General features: G+C 45.1%; 1 protein-coding gene across 1 annotated transcript in view; it reads left to right on the top strand.

The window, feature by feature from the left end:
* ppp2r3b (protein phosphatase 2, regulatory subunit B'', beta) overlaps nt 1–12,175 on the top strand; it is a 90,608-nt gene that overhangs the window by 51,333 nt on the left and 27,100 nt on the right. The window lies entirely within an intron of this gene.

Below are 12,175 nucleotides of genomic sequence, written 5' to 3'. Positions count from 1 at the left end.
CACGTATGTACTCGTATTGTTCCGCGAGCTGATGCCTGGTTTGACGCTTTCTTCCACGGGCGGCCGTGTCCTGGGGGCCCGTTCGTAGCGCGCAGCTGTTTTCAGAAAAATACAAGGCCTGCATAGTGCATAGCTGAGAAAATCAGCCCCCCGATTGGCTGATCGTTTGAAGGGCAAGTGGAAACTCCCAAAAATCGTTTGGGAAACCAAAAAAAATCATGCCGTTGCAATTGCGCGAGTCTGAAAACAGCAGATCTGGTTTTTGCTGTGGGCAATGTGGGCAGGCGCCCAGGGCGCCTTCTATTTGGGGGGCGCACAACATGTTTTTTTATACTGACAGTGGTCTAGACAAGGCGTCGGGAACCTATTTTGATGAATAGAGCCAAAAATATTGCGAATGTTTAAATTGTGATTCCACAATGTAAAGTGTGTGCGAACTTTACATTGTGGGATCACAATTTCAACATTCGAAAAATAGGAGTGCAAATGGTTGTCTGTTTCAATGTATGTCCTGGCGACCAGTCTAGGCTTTTGTCCGCCTTTCGCCCAAAGTCAGCTAGGATAGACTCTGGCACCCCGCAACCCTGACAAGTTTAAGCGGTGTGGAAAATGAATGAATATAAAAAAATATGTATATATATACAGTGATTGAAATTGCATTAAGTACACAGAACAGGATGACTTTCTGACAACTTTATTCAGCAACTTTCATGAAACAAAACGTCTTGGTGGTGCCACAGTCCACCCTGCACGCGACTAATACAAATGATTTCATTGTTTACCTGATACATTTGCGTCAACGGACTACGCTAACACCTCCCACGCTTTCCCGATCAATCTCCACGCATTGCCTCCCCGCAGCTCCCCACTCCCCCATCTGCCGTCCCTCTCCCGAGTCTCACCTCGGCGGAGGAGGCGGGGACGACGGGGTCGGGACCCCGCGATGCGGCGGGAGATAAGTGCGTGCTTTAACCCAGGGCTACACCTGTAGGCCGCGGCTCGCCGACGCTAATCCCTCAGGCGTCCGCTAATACGGACAATCCGCATCTGAGACCCTCTCCCGCGGGAGCGTGGCGGGGGCCCGCAGATGAGGCTACGGGGGGGCCGACCTGTATCCGCGCCCGCTCTCTCCTCCACATCCGCTTTTCTGTGCTCGCATCCTTAGCGGCGGGAGACAATGAGAGGAATTGCGTGAGCAGGTGGCATCGCTCTGCCTGCGCCGCTTGCGCGCAACCAACAGATGTTTCTCTGTGCGAGTACCCCGACCATCCCGAGCACCCCGCCCTCTTCTGCTTCTTCTCATCTTCCCCCTCAGGCTTCTCTCTTTCAGCGAATCAATCTATTGTCTCGCAAAGAAAAAATCACAATTCCTCTTCCTTCTCTTTGTCCGCCTCGCATCGTTGGCGAAGAACAACGAGCGCCGTTACGACGCTACGTGGTCTCCAGCCCGTCGAAACGAGTCCCGACGTAATGCGACGATGTTTTAGCGACAATGGCGAGACTTTCATTGAAAATGAATGCTGACGAACGTAATAAATCATATGTTGTAGTGGGTAAAGAGAATTTTCTGATTTTTGTGACCCTTTTTCCGAGTTGCATTTACCAGCAAGCCGTACCAAAATAAAGCTCAATATTATATTGTGCGTTTTGAATAGTTAAATTTATTTTTTAAATAGTTAATTTATGCAAAGAAAAGGTACGAAAAGCAAATCGACAATTACTCCCATTTTCGATTTAGCTAACACGCGTCTACACTTTAAAAATAATTAATCGTTTTGACAATGTGCAAAACCTATTTAAGAACATGACACAGTGTTTAAAAATGAATTGTCATGCTAAGTTAAAATGACGCGCCAAAAACTAAAACTTGCTACGTTTACATTTTTTTTCATGTAATTTGTTGAAAAAAATGTTCATCATAGTATCATAGTTTTGATAAAAAATACCTATTTAGTAGTTGGCTAGTAGAGCAGACCCTAGTACCGTAGTAGTTAGACTGGCATGGAAAACTGCGGAAAATTTGTAGTATTTGGCATCTCTGATAATAAAAATAGTAATACATTTTATTTCCAAGCGCTTTTCAAAACTCTCCCTCAAAGACAAGAAATACAAAGTGGACAAAATCACATTAGAATTCTCACAACAACATTGAATTGTACATAAATACGGATTGCTGAAAAGCACAACAAACAGGAGGAACAGATTTGTCCATCCAAAGAAAGCCACATATAATTAAATCAATTTTGAAGGAGGACATTGGCAGCCAAGTGAGACGTTTAACAAGGACGTTGACTTGCTGAGTGGAAGAGATAGCAATTAAACCAAATCCCTTCCAGTACACCACCATAAAAGGCACCTTGAAGAGTCGCGGCGGCGGTGGTGGCGGTGGTGGCGGTGGCGGCGGCGGCGGCGCTCCTCGGGGGCTTCGCTGCCATCTGATGTGTTAATGTAACCAAACAAAAAAAATCATTAGGCCAAATTAAGTCCTCATTTGAGCGTAAACGGATCCTTTAATGAGGTCAGAGGAGAGGAAGATCATCGATTATCAATCATCCGGGTTATTAAGGCGCATACAACGGTCAGCCTATTGCATTCCATTTAATTAGCAATGCCGATTCCGTTGGCGCCAAGTACGAGCATTTTTAAAATGCAAATAAAAGTCAAATAAAAAAAATTAAAACAAAGGTGCGATGGTGATGTTAAAGAGGCGAGATGCAGTAAAAAGTGACATTTATGCTAATGTAGTTGACTTTGGAACGGCAGGATGCGTGTAAACAGGACGGGATTAGCATCTCGTAGCAAACAAACGTGCGGAATGTTAATTGGATGGCGCTTTGAAGCACGCGTTCATTTAGCCTCCATCAAAACGGGCTCACGTCTGCTCCAGAGGAAATGCCATTACCGCCATCCACTCGTCACCGTAAGTGATGGCGCATCAAAGAAGTGCTTGCTTTTAGATTAATTCAGCCTTTGCTTGTATCGTATCATCACAATAACGCTTGGCTGGATGATCAAAAGGGTTCAAATTTAGGATTTGTTAGATTTCATACACATGGGGGGGCATTCAAAGCCTCATTTCAGCCACTAACATGAGATTTGCTTTATTCATAATTGTTAACTTTGGTTCAAACTCGTGTGAAAATTAAGAATTGAAAAAGTTGACAGGTGAATAATGAAATGATTACTGAAGAAAATGCATTTTGTTGTTTTTAACTCTTAACTCTTCTCTTTAAGAGGGAACTCTGTGTCCATTATTTTAACTGTACTGTTTAAAATTTGATTTGCCATGTAGGTCTTAAACGTGAAAATATTATCCACTCCGTTTCCGCAACCTTTGACAAGCCCCTGGCTCAATTACGGCTTATGACTTTATGAATCTGACTTACCAATTTTGAATTTATCGGAGCCAAAAATATGGCTTTAGGCTTTCCCGAGCGGACGAGAAGACGAAAGATAAAAATATCATTGAATAGAGTTCGCACAAGTACCTCAAGTTCAGCCTGGATTCTGTTGCACTTCTCGGATCTAACACTAGATGGCGTCAGTTCCACTCAATTGACATGTGCGCTCAGCATTTTGATTTACAGAAGCCGAAATGCACAATATTAACGAAAACACGTTGATTCCAATAGAATTAGAACCAAATTTGATACAGTCCGATACCCCAAAAATAGCTAAATCGGTTGCCTATACTAAGTATCAGATCAACACATAGTATTTGAATTCCCAATATTTTGTTCGGGTTGCAGTTTCTAGGATTTATTTTTTTCGTACGCCAATTCCACCAGACAAAAGACTCCTTTGGTTATGATTGCCTGGCAAGAGTAGACACGTGAAGATGAGGATGAAGCACGGGTTATCGGTTGTGAGACAGCCCAGACAAACACGGCAGCACGGCAACACGGCGCCGACAACTCCGCCAACGCGGCATCGGCAGACAAACACGGCGCGTCCCTGATCACAGCCGCTCTCGGGCCTCTTCTGCTCGAACATGATCGCTGCCTGTCATTAGTCAGCCAGCCGCTAAATTATTCAAGCGTGCACATGTTTGGAAGCATCCAAACACAATGCCGTGCAAAACGCTTTCATGCGCCGCACGGGTTGGGCGGGGGATGGTGGGGGGGGGTAGAAATCGGACCCTCGGAACGGATGAATAAATACATGAATGAGCGAAACAAACAAAAAAGCAGCGAGGGAGAAACGCCCTGGCGTCATTTAGCGCTTCCGCTTCAATGCCAGTCAAATTAAAAAGGGAATCTTAATGCACGTGTCTTTCCCGCCATTGATGTGCGCTTGCCGCAATATGGCTGACAATTTATTCCCGCGCCGGCCCGCGCTGCCACTCAAAGCGGGCGGAGTGACGCCGCTGTAGCGATTAGACAGCCTCTTTTGGGGCGCCAGCCTTTTTAGTGGAAATAAAACCATCAGCTCCGTCGCCGGGAAGCGCGGGTGCGTCGACGCCGCTCGCATCCGGTGTCAGCTGTCCCGGGATTATTAAACGTTACAGCGTTTAAAATAGGAATACTGACATTCTAGCGCCGCCAGAGCTTACGTCGCCGAAAGTCAAAGACGGCCAAACCAAATAGTTTCCAGTTGATTTAAAAATAAGTAAAATGACGACATTTTTCTCATAATAATAGCAGAATACAGTACCGTATTTTACCGTTTAATATACCCGGGTATATTAAATGATGTTTGCTTTTTTGAGCCTCCCGTTTGTGCGCCATTTAATATACCACCGCCGTTTAATATACCCGGGTATATTAAATGGCAACTCAGCTTTTTTGGCAAGATTTGTATGGTGTTCATGGGGGCATAATTATAGATACTTAAGTTCATTAAAATTCCAAGTCAGACTTTATTCAGCAGTAAGTAGTTTTAACCTGAGCAAGTAAGTAGTTTTAGTCTGCAAAACGTTGATGCACTCCGTCACGGCATAAAGAGTGCGTAGTGGATCGTACCTTCCCGTTTGTGTGCCATTTAATATACCCCTGCCGTTTAATATACCCGGGTATATTAAATGGGGGTATATTAAACTGCAAAATACGGTAGTTTAGTGTTAACACAAACCTTAGGTCGCCAAAAAGTCCAGTTCCAGTTCAGTTAACGTAGACATGAGTAATATCGCGATTTTAATCTCCTGATTTAACAATTTATTATATATTATAACTATTGCGTATATATGTATTATAACAAATTTAATCCCATAAATGACAACTTTCATCTTAAAATATTAGCAGATAAGACTTTTCAGTGTATTTTGATTTTCATCCTGTAATATTGCGCCTTTTTTCTCATACTGCTTCAATGCAAATGTAATATCATGGCATGCATTTTTTATGATTTTTCGAAATGGGTAGTGTGTCTGGGTTCGGGTTCAATCCCGAAATCTGTGTAGTTTGCGTGTCCTACCCGTGCCTGTGTGGGTTTTCTCTGGGTTCTCCCCTTTCCTCGCACATCCCAAAAAACATGCTAAGCTAATTGAAGACCCTAAATTGGTGTTTGTTTCATTGGAAATGCAATCAATTCCTCGGTGGACGAATGAACGAACGAATATTCCGTGCGCGCTGACCCGAGACGACGCGAAAAAGCTTGGCCGACATCCACCGTGACTACTTTAGCGTCGCTCCCCTGGCTTAGTCGGAAGCAACGCGGGTGTAGGAAAGTGGGTAAACAGCGTTTGACATGTTTTCAATGCGCTTACATTAGAACAAGCTGCGTCGAATTGAAAAGCTAATATTCCAGCCACGCAAATCATCAATCATGGGAAAAGGCCTATTAATTATTCAGTCAAAGCGTCTAATTCAAGAATCAATGTCGGGAAGCAGAGGCAGCGCTCGCTCGAGACGGGGGGAGGGAGGCAACGGAGCTAGGGAGGGGGGCTAATATAAAGGAATAGGGAATTACCCCTCACTCCGCGAGCTGTGGCCCGTCTCGTCGCGAGCTGTCAAAAACAACTCGTTTCATCTCGGCGAGTTTAAAGACGACTTTGGAAACATTTTCCCGCACAAAACTCGTCGGGTCTTTGTTCGTCATTAGCTCCCCTTTTTGGTGGCCCGTGCCTCCGCCCCTTTTGTCCCCGCCGCCGCCGCCGTTCGTCCATCCCGTTTCTTCTCAGACCGCCCGACTGGAACGTTTTCTTGAAGTCCGCCGTCGTGGCCTCTGATCTGCGGCAATTACCGACTCTTCCTGGGGAATTCATTATTTACGTCCGATTAAACAAATCCCGTCCCGGGCGTCTAAGCGCTCGGCGGTAACGACGGCTCTAATACAAAGACGGGCCGGGCCGCGCTCCTCAAAAGGTGCCTTCGCCGGCTTCGTTACTGGCCGTATTCTCCGACGGCTTCAAAGATCATTAGCATCTATTATGAATGATTTAATATCCAATATCTGACTATCGTTAAGGAAAGTTGCGGACTGAGAGTTAACTTCAGAACGCTCTCATTTGTGGATGAACTTTTTGGCGAAAGATTTTGGGCCTCGGAAGCACACTTCAGGCTTTTCTCATTAAGGTCACATGAGTTCATACCGTGCATTTCAAGTGGGAGAGCAACTCGTTCTGCCGGAATGTTGGGTTTTCTGTCTGAATGTGGAGGAAAACGGAATAAAACGACCACTTACCGATAAAACTTTAGTTAAGATATTTCAAGATGTTGCAGGTCCCACCATGTGACCCAATCGTCCAAACCACCTTCCAGTTTGCATGTTCTCCTGGGCTAGTGTGGGTTTTCTCCGGGTACTCTGCTTTCCTCCCATTACCCAAAAACGTGCTCGCTAAGCTTATTGGGGGAATAGTTGTTTGTCTCATTGTCCCCTGCAATTGGCTGGCGACCAATTCATGACGTCCCCTACCTACTGTCTATTGGCATTGGCTCTGGCACCCCTGCGACCCTTTTGAATATAATCAGTACGTAAAATGAAGAAATGAAAATGGCTTGTTGTTGATAGCATATTTGGCACGGTGAAAGAGTGGTTACTACGTCGGCCTCACAGATCGAGGGTTCAGTCCTCATGGATTCTGACCTTCCACTGTGGCGTTTGCACGTCCTGTTTTGACCGTGCGGGTTTTCTCCGGGTACTCCGCTTTCCTCCCACCTCCCAAAAACATGCACGCTCGGCTAACTGTACGTTAGCTGTGAGTGATGGGTTGTTTGTCTCATTGTGGCCTGCGATTGGTTGGCAACCAATTGCGGGTATACCCCGCCTACTGCCCGTCGTTGGCTGGGATAGGCTCCGGCACCTCTGCGAACCTTGTGAGAATAAGCTATACAGAAAAAGAATGAATTCTTGCCCTGTCATTGGCCTGCAACCAATTCCGGTCTGCACCGCCTACTGACCGTAGTTAGGTTCCAGGACCCCCCGGCAGTAAAAATGAAAATTCGTCCAGGTCTTGTTGCCACACGACACCCCCGTTTTAGGTAGTCGAGCCCCCACAAGGTTTTGGAAAGACAACAGCGAGCCTTCGACAACACAGTGACTGTCAACAATCAGGCATAAATTAACAGCCTTGGCCTCTACTCTAGTTATTCTAGTAATTACCTCCCCCGAGGGCACGCACACATTTCTGGCGCCGCACGATGCCTGGCGGGGAAGGGAGGGGCCGGCGCGCATCAACGCCGGCTTCATCGGGCCCCTTTGATTGGCCGCGGAAATAAAAAGGGAAAAATGCTTTTAAAAAAAGCTGGGAAAGGACGGCACCGATGAAAGCTCGTCAGCGCTTCCCATTAGGGGACGGCCACCTCCCAGACAGACGCTGACTGATTGACGGACAGTTGTGAGAAGACGCATCGGAGTCGGGCGAAGGCGGGCGGCGAGACGGACGGGAAGGAGGTGGAAGGCTGACGAGCTCATCTCCATTTTTGACAATGGGGGGAGCGTCTGAAGCGGCGAGAACAGAGGGAGGACTTTAGCGCCTTTCATCTTGTCATAATTATCTCCGAGAAGCCACATGAAACGCCGAATCTCTAATTTTTTTGGTTGTTTATAAATTAGAGAACAAGGACGTTTTTTGGTTGGGTTTTTTTTCTAACCCGTGACAACCTTGATGACCATTCCCCCCCCTCTCGTTCCCCTGTGCATGCTTGAGCAGTCCCTTGCTAATGATGCCATCTCTCCTTAAGGCCAACGGGGGTGCCGGGATGAAAATTGCCATAAAATAAACAACACTAAACACAATTTAGCAAACCGACGGCGAGCTGTCATTATCCGAATTACCGCCAGTCGGTCTGCCAATTGGCTGCAACAGGGGTGTGCAAACTTTTGTTTTAATCTGAGGGCATACTTGTCAACCTCGGCCAATTGCTACACTTATTGTTGATTGCAATTCCCCTTATTAAGCGATAAAAAAACATACAAATGCAAGGTGGCACATATTTACTCACATAGGGTGCACTAAATTCAAGATTCTGTAGATGTCGCTGTATGACGCTGACAGCTTACTGTCTGGGTACATTGCTTGTTGACACGCTATATTTATATAGTCAAAATGGCGGAAGTGACTGATGCTCGTGCGCAGGCTCAAAGCAAGACTGCTAATATTAGCAGTCGACGATGACGTTTTTGTCTGCTACCAGTGACCGAGATGATCCGGATTAGAACCGAAATGGGTAAAACCAGATCGGTTTTACAAAAAAACATTTAAAAATCCTGTACAAAAGTTTTTATAAGGCGTGAAATGATCCAAAATGTATAAAATACGGGAAAAAGTTGACAGGATCAAAAGACTGGATTTAAAAATGTATTTTGGGTATAACCCCATTGGCTGCTGTTGACGGCAAAAGATGTCCAATCCTTTTTGAGTGTGAGGGCTGGAAGACATTTTGTTTGTTTTTGTTGTTATTTTATGTTTTGTTTTGTTGTAGGACTAGCTGTTGGTCTTAGAAGTTGGGCTATTTGTTTAACGTTAGCTAGTATTTAAACAATAGTAGTAGAGTTTGGTGTCTTTCATTATCTTCGTTTATTTGGCCCTAAAAGTAGTTTACAGACGCAAGGTAATCACCTGTTACTTTCTCCTCCTCGGTGTGAATCCCGAGCAGGTTTACGCCGGCGTCCGTGAATCCTAATGTCGAGACGGCGAGCCAGAGCGAGGCTGACAGCGGCGCTTGACACGGGCATTAAATCATGCCCCGAGGAGTCCTCCATCCACGCGCCCCCTGACAGCCGCGCTGTCATCACGGCCCGGCCACTTCCTATGTCTCTTGACATTGCCGCGGCAGAATTAGTCGCCGCATCAGATGTAAATTGGCGCTGTTCAAGGAGGATAACGAGCGCCCAGATACACGTCGGTGTCAGTGACGCCACGCCGCCGTGATGGGCTGTCCCTAAAGCCGCCCTCCATTAGACCTAATGGCGTGGCGGTAAGCGCCGGCGGGGGGGGCGGAGCGGCCCAAAGTTTTCGTCTTTTCGGCTCCTGTTGCAGAGGATGACGTGAAAACAAATTCCAAGTTTTCGCACAGTATTGCATTTTTGGAATAGAAGTCACAACTGATTGCCAAAAAATACCCAGTGGAGAGCAGAAAAAAAAAATATATATATATATATACAATATGTCGCATTTTTGGGAGGGCCATTTTTTATATGATCAGCAACCAGGAGCAAACACGCTAGAATAACAAAACAGGCTAAATAGGCATGTGTTAACACAGGGGTAGGGAACCTCTGGCTCGGGAGCCACATGTGGCTCTTTTGATGGGTGCATCTGGATCTTTGCTAACCTGTAAGCTAAAATATGGAAATCGCTGGTGACAGAACTGAGATCTAGAACTGCTTTAATCTTCATTTTTTTTGCAGTAGACTCTTCTGGAATGCATCCTCTCATTGATTAGCAAAAGCATAAGAATCTTTGAAAAAATATTATTTTTTTTCCACTTTAAAAGTGGTGATATTACCCAAAAAAAATTAAAAGGCACTCGTTTACTTGTATGTATTTTGACTTTTAAATTCGTAGTATGGCTCACAGGGAATAACATTGGAAAATCTGAATTGTTTGTGGCTCTCTTCGTCAAAAAGGTTCCTGACCCCTGTGTTAACAGAATAGTTTTTCAGATGACTAAAGTCTGAAGAAAGAACTTAACAGGCTGTTGGTGGTCAGAGAAAAAAATATATAAGTCATAAGTCGCACTTGAGTATTGGTCATAGGCCCAGCCAAACTGTGAAAAATGTGTGACTTATAGTCCATAAAATACGAGTTGCTTTGAGAGCACGATGCCTTCAAAATAATTAATTATTGCCGTCGAAGACCATCTTTTTCGCACTGGTGAGCACCAATGGGGTGAAAAAAAGGTCAATTTGACACATGTGAATGCCAAAAATCAATACACAACATTTGCCATTTTTTGTTGACTACTTTTATTTGAGTAACAGTATTTTGAATTCCCGTTATACTTACCTTTTACCAGCATTCATAGCATCCCTCCCGCCCCGTTGGCCCCCGATGTCCCGACCGCCGACCAGTCCAGAGACTTGTCGCCTTCCCATTTCCCAATTGACAACGGTCGTACCCTTCCACTAACATAATGCAGTAATGGCTGGCGGTGTTGCCATTTTTCCCACCCGCGAGCCAGCCGGCGCCTGGCCCAGATGCATACATTTGCCGTAATGAGGCAGGTGGCCTCGACAGACGCTCGTTCCGTCGGCGCGGTGACACGGCGGAACACCGCCTAGCGCTCTGGGCGTCTGACTGACAGCGCCAGTCCGTTGGCTCGCTGACTTTTTTTTCCCGTCCTTTTCCCGTCCTCCGCCTCTTCCCGGCCATGGCGAATGAAGATGGCTCAAGGTCATTAAACCAAACGGCGCCCGCCCGCTGACAGCGCTAACGTCTCGCCATAATTAAAATGCCGTAAATAATAGATGATGTATACTTTGTCGTAATTGCCTTCTCGTTAGCCTCCTCCGTACTAATTCGTACGAGGGAGCTAATTATCGTGGCGATGGGTAGCTAGCGGTCCATCCAAAGAGATGTGGAAGATGAGGTCCCGTTGAGGCGATTTCAAGAGGTCAAGCCCCCGTTTCTCCTCCCCCCCCAAAAAAGGGAGTGGTCTTAATTGCAAATTCCCTCACAGCCACTTAGTTACCAAAGTAATGTAGGAAGTGGAAAATGGCACGGATGAAAGCCGGAAGCGAGAGAGAGGCTTTTGCGAGAATTCCCAACGGCCTCAAAGTAAAGACCGAAGCTTAAAAAGGCCAAATGGAAAGTGCCGTTAGCTGCCAGCGAACCGAAAACTTGACAATAGTGATCGTTTTAGGGGGGAAATCTTTATTCACTGGTCGCTTTTTGTTTCAAAACATATGAGAGGTGGGAATTTTCACCTATGAGTGAAAGATTTGTTGTTTAAAGGCCTTCTCTGTTGGCCTAAACATTTCACTGACCTGCATTTTTTTGTCAACATTGTTTTTCCCCTATTGTATACTTTTTTGATCATTTCAAATTGTGTATCCCGTATAACAACTTTTGCGCGGGATTTTATTAAGTAAGTTTTTTGTAAAACTGATCTCCTTTTACCCATTTTGGCTCTAATCCGGATTGTTTCATTCACGAAAACGTCATCATCGGCTGCTAATATTGTCATACTTTGATATGATATGCGCACGCAAATTCCCCTTTCACACTTTACCGCCCTTTTCACGATATAAATATAGCGCGTCAGCAAGCAATGTACCCACGCAGTCAAGCTGTCAGCGTCTTACAGCAACATCTACAGAATCTTGAATTTAGTGCATAATTATTAGGCACTCCGTCCACTTTGGAGAAAATTTTGAGTATTGTGAGTAAATATGTGTTGCGTTGCATTTGTACGTTTTTTTATCACTTAATAAGGGGAATTTCCATAATTAATAAGGGGAGCTATTGACAGGTTTGTTCTTTCCGAAGTTTTTCTTTGCTCGAACTGCTTCTACTCGTGTGTATGTAGATTTGGTTTTGTCCAATCAGATTTCTGCCTTTACCTGTTGCATTGTGTTGCTAATCTTCAGATTCAGGATCGTTGGCCGATGCCAAATATGCATGTTTTAAATTGCTGGGTTTTATATGCGTATGTTTTCTTTCTTTGTTCAGGAATCTGCAGTTATCCGATTTTTAATTGAATGATGTAATCGATAAAGTATCACCAATCGGAACAATTTATGGCCTTTTTCCCAATATAATAGGATAGCTGTTATGTTGTCTTACAAAATCTGA

The sequence above is a fragment of the Stigmatopora argus genome, chromosome 13 (assembly GCF_051989625.1).
Source record: "Stigmatopora argus isolate UIUO_Sarg chromosome 13, RoL_Sarg_1.0, whole genome shotgun sequence".
NCBI lineage: Eukaryota > Metazoa > Chordata > Actinopteri > Syngnathiformes > Syngnathidae > Stigmatopora > Stigmatopora argus.
The sequence above is the reverse complement of the archived record's forward strand: the minus strand, read 5'-3'. Positions and strand labels throughout refer to the sequence as shown.